At 34.3% G+C, this 13,277-nt stretch overlaps 1 protein-coding gene and 1 non-coding gene across 3 annotated transcripts in view; one reads left to right on the top strand and one right to left on the bottom strand.

The window, feature by feature from the left end:
• CTNNA3 (catenin alpha 3) overlaps positions 1–13,277 on the top strand; it is a 2,038,107-nt gene that overhangs the window by 1,176,907 nt on the left and 847,923 nt on the right. The gene's annotated exons all lie outside the window — the stretch shown is intronic.
• On the bottom strand, positions 5,257–5,363 carry LOC141559315 (U6 spliceosomal RNA). The gene has a single exon (XR_012487363.1). It is a non-coding gene; the product is annotated as a U6 spliceosomal RNA (small nuclear RNA).

Below are 13,277 nucleotides of genomic sequence, written 5' to 3' on the forward strand. Positions count from 1 at the left end.
TTTTTTTTCTTTTTTCTTTTTTTTTTTTGCTCATATTTTTAAAAAGTTGAGGGAGGTCTGCTTTTAGAGTAAGGGGGAGATTGTCCAAGCTTCCTCTACAAGGGACAATGGCTGTGCTGACTAACTTCTAATGCTGGATGGGTATGGCCAGGTCCAGTGAAATTCTGGCATTTCGGGGTTCATTATTTGTCTTTTTTATTTGTGTTGGATTTCTTATAACTAGTCTGCTGATCTATTGGCTTGCAACCAAGTCAGAGTAGCCAACACTGCTATAGATTCCTCATGATGGATTCTCCTGCACATGGAGCCCACATTGCCCTGGGATTGTGCTCTGCTGGCACTCAGCATCTGTGCTCAGCCTGCTAGTGCTTGGCCCACCCTCCTCTGTGCCTGATTGAAACAAACCTTTCCTGCAGATCTTTGAAATTATCTTCTGCTGGTGATTCGTTATGTTCTCAATATTCATGGGTTCTGTTACTCCAAAACTCATTCAGAGGCTGGGTTTGCTATTAGTGTGAGTATCATCGGAAGAGCTCAGAAAAAGATGTTTCCTCTATGCCATCTTGGCTCCACCCCAGGAGAATATTTCAACCATAAAATGTCAGAAGAAAACAAGATTCCATGTTATCTAGTCTAACATGTGCCTAAGAATCCTGCCCATGGCATAGCTTAAAAAAAAAAAAAGTAGGTATTTATCTCTTTAAAGACCTTCAGAAAAGGGGAATCTATTACCTTCCAAAGGAGACCATCCTACTTCATAATAACTGCAGTTGTTAGGAAAATCTTCCATATATCTACTTCAAAGCAAATACTTTGCAATGTGTATTCATTGCCCCTTTGCAGGAATGGTTTCATTTAACACTTAGTATCTTCCATTCCTACTCCACACATAATAATCACTTAATAAGTGGACTATGATTGATTGATTGATTGCAGACAAATAGATACACTTAATTCTTCCTCCATGTAGTATTCCTTTTTTTTTTTTATTATAGAGAAATACATTTTGTGTTTATTGAAACAGTACCATGGAAAGAACACTGGATTTGGAGGAATAGTAATTGTTTAAATTCTGATTCTGTTACTATGTAATTGTAGCATCTTTAGCAAATTACATTATCTCCCTTAGCCTCAGTTTCTGTAGCTATAAAATCAGAGAGTTGGACTAGCTGGCCTTTTAATCATTTCTATGATCTTAATAGCTATCATTTATATTGCTTTTTTTTTTACTTAATAATTTTTATTATATATATATTTTTTTATAATATTATCCCTTGTATTCATTTTTCCAAATTATCCCCCCTCCCTCTATTCCCTCCCCCCGATGACAGGCAATCCCATACATTTTACATGTGTTACAATATAGTCTAGATACAATACATGTGTGTGAATATCAGTTTCTTGTTGCACAGTAAACATTAGATTCCGAAGGTACATGCAACCTGGGCAGACAGATATTAGTGCTAACAATTTACATTCACTTCCCAGTGTTTCTTCTCTGGGTATAGCTACCTCTGTCCATCATTGATCAACTGGAAGTGAGTTGGTTTTTCTTTATGTTGAAGATTTCCACTTCCATCAGAATACATTCTCATACAGTATTTCTGTTGAAGTGTACAGTGATCTTCTGGTTCTGCTCATTTCACTCAGCATCAGTTGATTTAAGTCTCTCCAGGCCTCTCTGTATTCCTCCTGCTGGTCATTTCTTACAGAGCAATAATATTCCATAACCTTCATATACCATAATTTACCCAACCATTCTCCAACTGATAGACATCCATTCATCTTCCAGTTTCTAGCTACTACAAAAAGAGCTGCCACAAACATTTTGGCACATATATGTCTCTTTCCGCTCTTTAGTATTTCTTTGGGATATAAGCCTAGTAGTAGCGCTGCTGGGTCAAAGGGTATGCACAGTTTGATAACTTTTTGGGCATAATTCCAGATTGCTCTCCAGAATGGCTGGATTCTTTCGCAACTCCACCAGCAATGTATTAGTGTCCCAGTTTCCCCACATCCCCTCCAACATTCATCATTATTTGTTCCTGTCATCTTAGCCAATCTGACAGGTGTGTAGTGGTATCTCAGAGTTGTCTTAATTTGCATTTCTCTGATCAATAGTGATTTGGAACACTCTTTCATGTGAGTGGATATAGTTTCAATTTCTTCCTCTGAGAATTGTCTGTTCATATCCTTTGACCATTTATCAATTGGAGAATGGTTCGGTTTCTTATAAATTAGGGTCAGTTCTCTATATATTTTGGAAATGAGACCTTTGTCATAACCTTTGTTTTTAAAAATATTTTCCCAATTTGTTACTTCCCTTCTAATCTTGTTTGCATTAGTATTATTTGTACAGAAACTTTTTAGTTTGATGTAATCAAAATCTTCTATTTTGTGATCAATAATGATCTCTAGTTCTCCTCTGGTCATAAATTCCTTCCTCCTCCACAAGTCTGAGAGGTAGATTATCCTCTGTTCCTCTAATCTATTTATTATCTCCCTCTTTATGCCTAAATCATGGATCCATTTTGATCTTATCTTGGTATATGGTGTTAAGTGTGGATCCATATCTAATTTCTGCCATACTAATTTCCAGTTTTCCCAACAGTTTTTTCCAAATAATGAATTTTTATCCCTAATGTTGGAATCTTTGGGTTTGTCAAAGATTAGATTGCTATAGATGTACCCTTTTTTGTCCTTTGTATCTAATCTGTTCCACTGATCTACCGGTCTATTTCTTAGCCAATACCAAATGGTTTTGGTGACTGCTGCTATATAATATAGCTTTAGATCAGGTACACTTAGACCACCTTCCTCTGAGTTTTTTTTCATTAGTTCCCTTGCAATTCTCGACCTTTTATTCTTCCATATGAATTTTGTTGTTATTTTTTCTAGGTCATTGAAATAGTTTCTTGGGAGTCTGATTGGTATAGCACTAAATAAATAGATTAGTTTGGGGAGTATTGTCATCTGTATTATATTCGCTCGGCCTATCCAAGAGCACTGAATGTCTTTCCAATTATTTAAATCTGATTTTATTTTTGTGGCAAGTGTTTTGTAATTTTTCTCATATAATTCCTGACTTTTCTTTGGTAGATGGATTCCCAAATACTTTATACTCTCAACATTTGTTTGGAATGGAATTTCTCTTTGTATCTCTTGCTGTTGCATTTTGTTAGTGATATATAAAAATGCCGAGGATTTATGTGGATTTATTTTGTATCCTGCCACTTTGCTGAAATTTTGAATTATTTCTAGTAGCTTTTTAGCAGAGTCTTTGGGGTTCTCTAAGTATACCATCATGTCATCTGCAAAAAGTGATAGTTTAATTTCCTCATTTCCTACTCTAATTCCTTGAATCTCTTTCTCGGCTCTTATTGCCAAGGCTAGCGTTTCTAGTACTATATTGGATAGTAATGGTGATAGTGGGCAACCTTGTTTCACTCCTGATCTTACTGGGAAAGGTTGCAGTTTATTTCTATTGCATATTATGCTTACTGAAAGTCTTAAATATATGCTCCTGATTATTCTAAGGAATAGTCCATTTATTCCTATATTCTCAAGAATTTTTAGTAGGAATGGATGTTGGATTTTGTCAAATGCTTTTTCTGCATCTATTGATATAATCATATGGTTCTTATTAATTTGATTATTAATATGGTCAATTATATTAATAGTTTTCCTAATATTAAACCAGCCCTGCATTCCTGGAATAAATCCTACTTGATCATAGTGTATTATCTTGGAGATGATTTTCTGAAGTCTTTTTGCTAATATCTTATTTAAGATTTTAGCATCAATATTCATTAAGGAGATTGGTCTATAATTTTCTTTCTCAGTTTTCGATCTACCTGGTTTAGGTATCAGTACCATGTCTGTGTCATAAAAGGAATTTGGTAGGACTCCTTCATCCCCAATTTTTTCAAATAATTTATATAACATTGGGGCTAATTGTTCTTTAAATGTTTGGTAGAATTCACATGTGAATTCATCTGGCCCTGGGGATTTTTTTCTGGGGAGTTGATTAATAGCTTGTTCTATTTCTTTTTCTGAAATGGGACTATTTAAGCAATTTATCTCCTCCTCTGTTAATCTAGGGAGCCTATATTTTTGGAGGAAGTCATCCATTTCACTTAAGTTATCAAATTTATTGGCATAAAGTTGGGCAAAGTAACTCCTTATTATTTCTCTAATTTCCTCTTCATTGGTGGAAAGATCCCCCTTTTCATTTGTAAGACTATCAATTTGATTTTCCTCTTTCTTTTTTTTGATCAAATTTACCAAAGGTTTATCTATTTTATTGGCTTTTTCATAAAACCAACTCTTGGTTTTATTTATTAATTCAATAGTTTTTTTACTTTCAATATTATTGATTTCTCCTTTTAATTTTTGTATTTCAAGTTTAATTTTTGGTTGGGGGTTTATAATTTGGTCTTTTTCTAGCCTTTTAAGTTGTAAGCCCAATTCGTTAATCTTCTCTTTCTCTATTTTCTTCAAATAAGCCTCTAAGGATATAAAATTTCCCCTTATTACTGCTTTAGCTGCATCCCAAAGATTTTGGTATGATGTCTCATCATTGTCATTATCTTGGGTGAAATTGTTAATTGTTTCTATAATTTGCTCTTTCACCCAGTCATTCTTTAAGATGAGATTATTCAGTTTCCAATTACTTTTTGGTCTATTTACCCCTAACTTTTTACTGAATGTAGCTTTTATTGCATTGTGATCTGAGAAGAAGGCATTTATTATTTCTGCCTTCCTACATTTAATTTTGAGATCTTTATGTCCTAATATATGGTCTATTTTTGTATAGGATCCATGAACTGCTGAGAAGAAAGTATATTCCTTTCTATTGCCATTCAGTTTTCTCCAAAGGTCTATCATACCTAGTTTTTCTAATGTTCTATTTACTTTTTTAATTTCTTTCTTGTTTGTTTTGTGGTTTGATTTGTCTAAATCTGAGAGTGCAAGGTTGAGATCTCCCACTATTATAGTTTTACTGTCTATTTCTTCTTGCAGTTCTCTTAACTTTTCCTTTAGAAAGTTAGATGCTATACCCACTTTACAGTTGGGCAAATATGTTTAGTATTGATATGGCTTCATTATTTATGCTACCTTTCAGCAGGATATAGTTTCCTTCCTTATCTTTTTTAACGAGATCTACTTCTGCTTTTGCTTGATCTGAGATAAGGATAGCTACCCCTGCTTTTTTGGCTTTACCTGAAGCATAATAGGCTCTGTTCCAACCTTTTAAAAAATATGGAATGCTTCACGAATTTGCGTGTCATCCTTGCGCAGGGGCCATGCTAATCTTCTCTGTATCGTTCCAATTTTAGTATATGTGCTGCCGAAGCGAGCACCATGTAGTATTCCTTAAAATGCTTGGTTTCATTTATCCTTTCTCTCATGCAGTCTCCATCAGGATGGCTTCATCTCCTGCACATTAATCATCTCAAGAAAATGAATTGTATAATTTCTTAAATGCCATCAAGTGGTATGTCCAAGGGAATAGCTTATATTTCTTAATATTTAGCATTTTCAGTATTTTTTATTCTTTAAATATGAGTGATTCAAGCTTGCATATTTTATTTCAAAATTTGTAGGCTTGATTTGGGAATTAAAAATACATATATATTTGCAAGGATACTTTGGATAAGAGGCCAAGAAAAGCCTGTGGGAAATTTTCTTCAGTGTGTTTAGAAATAATGTATAGACTTGACTATTTTGAGCTGTCAATGAAGAATAAATCGATAACTTTTGAGCTACATCAGGGACAAATGAGGATGCTGCTTTAGCTAAACTTTTGTAATTAGTTCAACAGATGGGAAATGGAGCAAGGTGCTATGGGGAATTACAGATAAGGACTAATTGAAGATAATTGAAGCTCAGATCAGCTACCTAGTTTATCTGAGTACTTTAACTATAATGAAGTCAACTCCTGCTGTCAATAAATAGAATGCCCCCTCTCCACTACCTTTACTCAATCACTAAGATGATTGCTCTATGCAAAAATTTGTTTATATGTAAATGTCAGAAAGGGATAACTTAAGTACTGAGGAAAGTTAGACATTTCAGATATCAAAGGTTCAAGTACTCTAATACTTCCAAAATCTCTGATTTCCTCTCTGTGATACCCTCTTCTTTAGGGAACATCCCATCTCCTCAGTGATTTAGGTTGGTAGGACTTCCAAAGTTGCTATGAGGGAAAGATTTATGCCTCACTAATTAAGTAGAGTGATGAGTTTCTCCAAATTTTTTGAGCCTTTTCCTCAAATAACCACTTCATAGCTCACCGGCCAATCTAAACTTGAAGTTTTGCCAGCTTTGGAGTCAGAGATGCTGAGTTTGAGTCTTACCATTACTACTGGTGTGATCTTAATGAAATTATTGAGACTTACTACTGGTGTGATCTTAATGAAATTACTTGGACTTACTTTGTTTCAGTTTTCTAATTTGTAGAATGAAGGATTTGAACGAGGAGGCCTTTAAGATCCATTCCAACTCTCATTCTAGGATCTTATAAGCTTTTGGAGCTTTTGTTCATGCTATGAGCATAAGCCATCAGGAAGGCAGTTTCTCCACAAATAGCCATCAAATTAGAATGTTAGAAAGGAAACTTCTTATCTTATCTAAAAACAAACAAAAAAATTTAAGCAATAAAAACAACAGGGATATATTGTCCATTATAGTAAAGTGAAATCAGATTCCAGTAATCATGGGATGTCACAATATATAAGAAATTAAAATTATACACAAAATTTCACAGGATTTATAATTAGAAGAGACATGTGAAATGATCTTGCTTTAAATCTTCTTTAATGTGACATCTATTCAGTCCTTGAAGATGAAGGTCCTATGACCTATAAGTCAATAATCCTAATATGGTATGTTGTCCAATATTTGTTATCACCCTTTCCATCTCAATTTCCTTATCTGTAAAAGGAGGGGAATAGACTAGAAGATGTCCTGTTATTTCATGAAATTGCAAGGAACTACATCTAATTCAATCTGAGCCTTGTCATTTTGTAGATGAGGAAACTGATTCCCAAATAGTGATGCATTACTCCATTTTGCATCCCCTGTCCTATCTGGTTTCAATTCCAGGGAACCATATATCTCTTCACAGTCTTCTTGCCTCCTTTTATAGGTTGTCTCCCTCTTTATACTGTAAACTCTTTGAGGGTAGGAGATATGTTTTTAATTAATTGTATCCCAAGTATTTAATAAATGTTTATTAGAATGAATTAAATAGGGCAGGCATTTTTACCAAGGTCACATAGCTCACAAAATCTTGAGAACCAGCCTCAAACCCAAGACTAATGCCTCTAAACCCAGGTATTGCTCTATTTTATTGCTGTTTGTGGTTCAGTAATTTTTGTCACTTCTGATTCTTCGTGACCCCACTTGGAGTTTTTTGGGCAAAGAACTTAAATGCTTTCCCATGTCTTTTTCCAACTTATTTTAACGATGAAGAAACTGAAGCACACAAGGTTAACTGAGTAACCCAGGGTCACACAGTTAAGTGTTTGAGGCTAGATTGGAACCCAGGAAGAAGAATCTTCTTGATTTGAGACCATTGTACCATTGTACCTATCTTTCCTTTGTACTATCTAGTTTTATTATTATTATTCTACTATTCCCCAATGAAATAAAATTTACAGGATGAGGGGGGAGAGATAAAGAACAAAGATAGAAAAAAAAGAAAGGGTCAGAGAGCAGAGAAACAGAAAGACATAAAGCAGAGACATAAACAAAGACTGAAAAGAAACATACATTTACTTATACCATTTTTCCCATTTGTCATCACATTGCTACTACTAATGTATGAAAAGTCTAAATGTTACATTTAAAATATATATTCAGCCAATGTGTGCTTTATATATTTTTGGTAATGGCCAGCACTTATGTCTCTTCCTGGGTTTAGAAATATATCTTGCAAATAAAATGCATGAGCTCAGGTAAACACTGAGGAATTAAGCCACAGTCCTGGTGCCAAGAAGACGAAGGGCAGGTTACTCATGTGCTCTGTGGCAAATTAAGGAGGAGAGATCTGCCCACACCAAACACCTTGGCAGCTCTCCAGAATCTACTGTGTTCAACACTGATTGGATGGAGGATTTTTTCTTACCTGATCTGCTAATTTTCTATGAAAAGATTACAGCACATTTCAATGATTCAGTGATTTTTTTTTGAATTGAGAGAAACTGAGATGTAATTTCAGGCTGTTTTTCTTTCTTGTCCTCAATAGGATTATTTTTATTGTATATATTCCAAAAGTAAGGGTATTTTCATGGAAGGAATGTAGGGGAAAATGAAGGGAAAGCAAGAAAGAGAGGGGAGGGAAGGAGGTAGTAAGGGTGGGAGAAAGGAAAAAAGAAGGGAAGGAGAAAAAAGAGAAGTAATGAAGGAGGAAGGAATGAAGTGAGGAAGGAAAGCAGGAAGAAAAGAAGGAAGAAGGAAAGGATGAAGGAGGATGAGAAAGAGAGAATGAATTTGGAAGAAAGGAAGTGAGGAAGGAAGAAAGAAAGGAAAGAAAGAAGGGAAAAGGGAGAGAGAAGTAACAAAAGGGGAAGGAATGAGGGAGGAAGGAAAAAATGAAATAAGAAAAGGAGGTAAGAAAGGAGGCAGAGGGAAGGAAGGAAGAATTTTGTAAGTACTTTCAAAGAAAGAAAGAAGGAAGGAAGGATTTTGTAAGCATTTGCTTTGTTCCAAGCCCTGTTGAAACAGGCAATGATAAAGATAGGCCTTGCTTGCAGAGAGTTTATATTCTGAAGCAGGAAGACAAATCTAAAAAAGTTGTTGAAAATCTGGGAGGAAGAAGAGAAATGTACAGAGTGAAGGGATGTGGTTTTCAAGTTTAGATAGAAAATTAGGAACAGGACCTCAGTTTCCTCATGTGCAAAATAGAAGTAATAATATCATCTACTTCCCCTGGGTCATTGTAAGGATCAAACAAGATATTTGGGAAGCACTTTCTAGGTGCTAAGATGCTACACAAATACTACAACTATCATTAATTAAAAAAAAATCATGTTTAGCATACAATTCTTATGTGTATGTACGTACACACATTTATTGCTGTCTTGGCTCCCACTGTGCTACCTTTCTGTTAATCTTAAAGAGGTTTGGTGGGATCTAGGATCTCTGCCAATGACTCCTGTCTCTACCCATAGTTTCTCCTCTAGTATAAGGGCTTTAACAACAGAATACTTATCTTAAATATACAAATATACAAAATTGCTGTCAAACTCTTGGAGCTTCACCCCTTTTCCCCATAAAACCTTAACCTTTGGGGAAAAGGAATGGATTTGGTCCATTGCTTAATTCCTTTCCCTTAGAACATGGCCTGAAGTTCTAAGTTCAATCCCAGGTATTCTACCTTCCCCAAATTTCCCTGCTTTCTAAAATATCCCCCTTGAAATCCTGGCTCCATAGTCATTTTGGGTCAAAATCCCAGATCCTATGAGCATTGCTGCCTTAATTTGAAACTGAAGACAAATGAAACAAAGATCTCCTGCCTGCTTCTTGGAACTATGGGGGAAAACAAAGAGGGGAAGGGAAATGTTCCCTCCTGCCAGTTTCGTTTATGTCTCCTGCATTAAGAGTAAACTGTGGGATGTTCATCCTCTGGATGCTACAGGAAAGGCTGCATGGGGAGAGGGAGAGACTGTCCCAGTGTGGCAGTTTTAAAGACTCAGTTCCAGCTACACAGCTGTTCAAAGAGCAATCCCACTGATGTGGTAGAGGAAGACAGAAAGCAGGGTGCCATTCTCTATTCTTAGGTGATCTGGGAATGTACCCCCTCTCCACACACTCACTCATGTATTTGTAAATGGCAATATACATATGTAAAATAATATATTGAAAAGATTCCACAGAAACAAAATTTAAAAAGATAAGATGGAATTGATATATTTGATCTTAAAGTCAACAGGGATCCACAGGAGTTTAATGAACAGAGGTATGATTTCAACCATACACTTTGGGAGCTGAATAATGGATAGATTGGTGAGTGGAGAACTTTGAGGAAAGGCCACTGATTAGGAGGTCATTGAAATCATCTTTATAAGATGGAATGTGTCCCTGGTAACTAAGCTGTGTGAATGGAAAAAAGGGATCTGAAAGGAGAGATTTGGATTTAAAACTAACAGAATTTGCAAATGGTTAGAGATAAGAGGTCAGGAAAAGTTGGAGATGGTCAAGAGGTTTGGAGCTCCTGAGTAACTGGAATCATAGTGGTACCCATCATAATATTGGGGAAATTGAGAAAAAAGGATAACTTGGGGAAATATTATATTAACAATGATGATGATAAGAGTGACGTATTATTGGCAATGAAGAAAACAGTTTGGCTATGTTTGCTCATTCTGTAATTAAATACCACTTCTATTTTTTGCCACCTGTGTGAATTTGGGCATATTAATTAGCAGATGCCTCAGTCTCCTCAAGGAGATGAGATTACAGTGAAAACCTCTTCCCTATTTAATTCTGTGATCCTTTTGTTTCTCGATTCTCTTTCAGATCTAAAGTTTTTATCTATAGAACTAAAATTCAAAAACCATTTATTACAAAGGCCTACCTGGCATATATTGTTTGTAAGCATTACATTAGACTTTGGAGATACAACAATAGCAAATTACTCAGATCATTTCCTGAAGCTATTACTATTTATGTATCTTTAAAATTTGTTATATATTTTATTTTTAATTTATGAATTGAATTAAGTATTTCCATAGCATATTTTAACAAAAAAGATGGTACTCATGAAACTGTATATCTGGTATATGCCAGATTCATTTTAATACATAGTAGAATTATGTAATTTTTTATGTTTTTTCCTTCCTTTCTTACAAACCCCAACACACATATATGTATGAGTGTGTGTCTATATGTATATACATTACACATGTATATGTGTATATATATATATGTATATAGACACACATGCATAAAATCATTCTATATATAGTTCTATTTATCATGTATTTCTGACTCATCTAAGACATATATTCTCATCTGAGTACTGAATTCTTATCTGACAATTATATGGTTAATTGTCCATGTCCTTTGCCAATTTTTCCATAAAGGTTAGTCCTACCTGAAATGGTAATAATTTGAGCCAAATTCTTTATTCTTTTGGTGAAAACGGCTCTGGATTTTGAGCCAGAGAATGTGAATTCAGATCTCACCTCCAAATTTTATTAAATGTTTGACCATGATCAAAAATAGTTTTATTTGAATTTCAATTTTCCTAAATATATACTGAGGGGATGGGCTAGATTCATACTTAAGATCCCTCTTCAGATACTTTGATTCAGAGCTTGACAATGGCCTTTTATGATTTGAGTCTTAATTTCCATCCTTACTCTAGTAAGTTGGTTATAGTTTCCACTTGTTTACTGAGTTCTCTGTGAGAAGTAGAAAACCTACTGTTTGGAAGTAATAATATCCTCTGTATGTGCCTGAAAATGCCTTCAGTGGAGGAGCAGTAATACAATGCATTATTACTCTACCAGATGTTTTCACATCTGTTAGGGCATATCAGAGAGGAAATTTTTTCATGCCTTCTCTCTCCCCATTCCAAAACAAATCTTTATATTTTCTTTCTCTTATTTGTTTCCATGATATTAGTAAATATACCTACATAAGTAGGCTCAATTATATTGAAACATTCATTTTTAAATAAAAACAAATAACATAAAATTATTTTAAGTACACACATTAATGCATATAATCAAAATGTATATATATAATATAGGATATTAATATGTTTATATATACACACATATATATGATATAATATCCATATATCTATCTCTCTATATATATATATACATATGTATATATATATATATGAACATATCCTATTATATCATGAATCATCAGATAGCTTTATAGATAAATGATGATCAAATTTTCTTCTTTCTTTTAAAACATGAATCTCTAGGTTAGATCTCAGGTGTCGATACCTGCTTGTCTCCCTGACACTGCAAACTCAAATTTAAAATTGAACTTTTTATCTCTCCCATCACAAATCCTGGGTTTTACTTTAACTTCTCTGATTCTCTCAACTCCCCCAAATCTGACAACTTTGCCTTCATTTTTTTCTCTTCTTCCCTCTTCCTAATCATTTACCTCTCATCAGGTGCCATATTCTGTTGATTCCACTTCTACAATATATCGTCAAGTCTGCTCCAGCCTTTTTACTTCCATTATAACAGTCCTAAGTTAAACACTCATCTGTTCTTGCTTATTCTTTTCATAATCTCTCCAAGAATTTCCTGTTTGTATTCTCTCCCCTATTTACACTATCTTTCAGATAGTTGCCAAATAGTCTTTTGGCCACATTATATTCCTCTTCTGTTTCTTTTGTCTTTGGTGACTCCTCATTGCATATATATATATATATGAAATAATATATTTTCAGAATTTTCTTTTTAAAAAAAATTAGTTCCTAATTATTTCCCTCCCTTTCACTACTCTCTTGCTCAATGAGAAGGCAAAATAAATTATAATCAATTTTAATATGAGATCCTTTTCATATTAGCCTTATTGCAAAAGGAAAGAAAGCAAAATATAAATCAAGAAACTTATACCTTCATTTTTCACTCAGAGTTCATCATTTCTCACTATGGAGGTGGAAAGCATTTTTTTTCAATCAATTAGAACTATCTTGGATGATTGTACTGATCAGAGCAGCCAAGTCTTTCACTGTTGATCATCATTACAACATTGATACTACCATGCACAATGATCTGGTAGTTCTTCTCATTTTGTGTTGTTTTAGTTAATATAGGTCTTTCCAATTTTTTCTGAAACCATTCTTTATTCCCCATTACTTATAACACATTGGAACCCAACACAATCATATGCCACATCATGTTCAGCCATTACATAATTGATGAGTTGCTGCTCAATTTACTATTCTTTGCCACTACAAAAGAACAAGTATAAATGCTTTTGTACATATAGGTGCTTTTCCTTTTTTAAAAAGAAACCTCTTTGGAGGTAAAGACCCAATAATGGTATTTCTGGGACAGAATTTTATATCTCTTTGGGATATAAAAGGCTTAGACTAGTTTATAATTTCACTGACAGCTTTTTAACATATTTAATTACCCTTAACCCAAATGGCATTTGTTATTTCTAAACAGTGACAGGTAGTATCCCAGAGTTGTTTTAATTTGCTCTTCTCTAACCAGTGGAAATTTAAAGAAGTTTTTCATGTAACTACTGATATTTTTGATTTCTTCTTTTAAAACTGTCTGTTCATA

The sequence above is a fragment of the Sminthopsis crassicaudata genome, chromosome 2, assembly GCF_048593235.1.
Source record: "Sminthopsis crassicaudata isolate SCR6 chromosome 2, ASM4859323v1, whole genome shotgun sequence".
NCBI classification, from domain to species: Eukaryota; Metazoa; Chordata; class Mammalia; order Dasyuromorphia; family Dasyuridae; genus Sminthopsis; species Sminthopsis crassicaudata.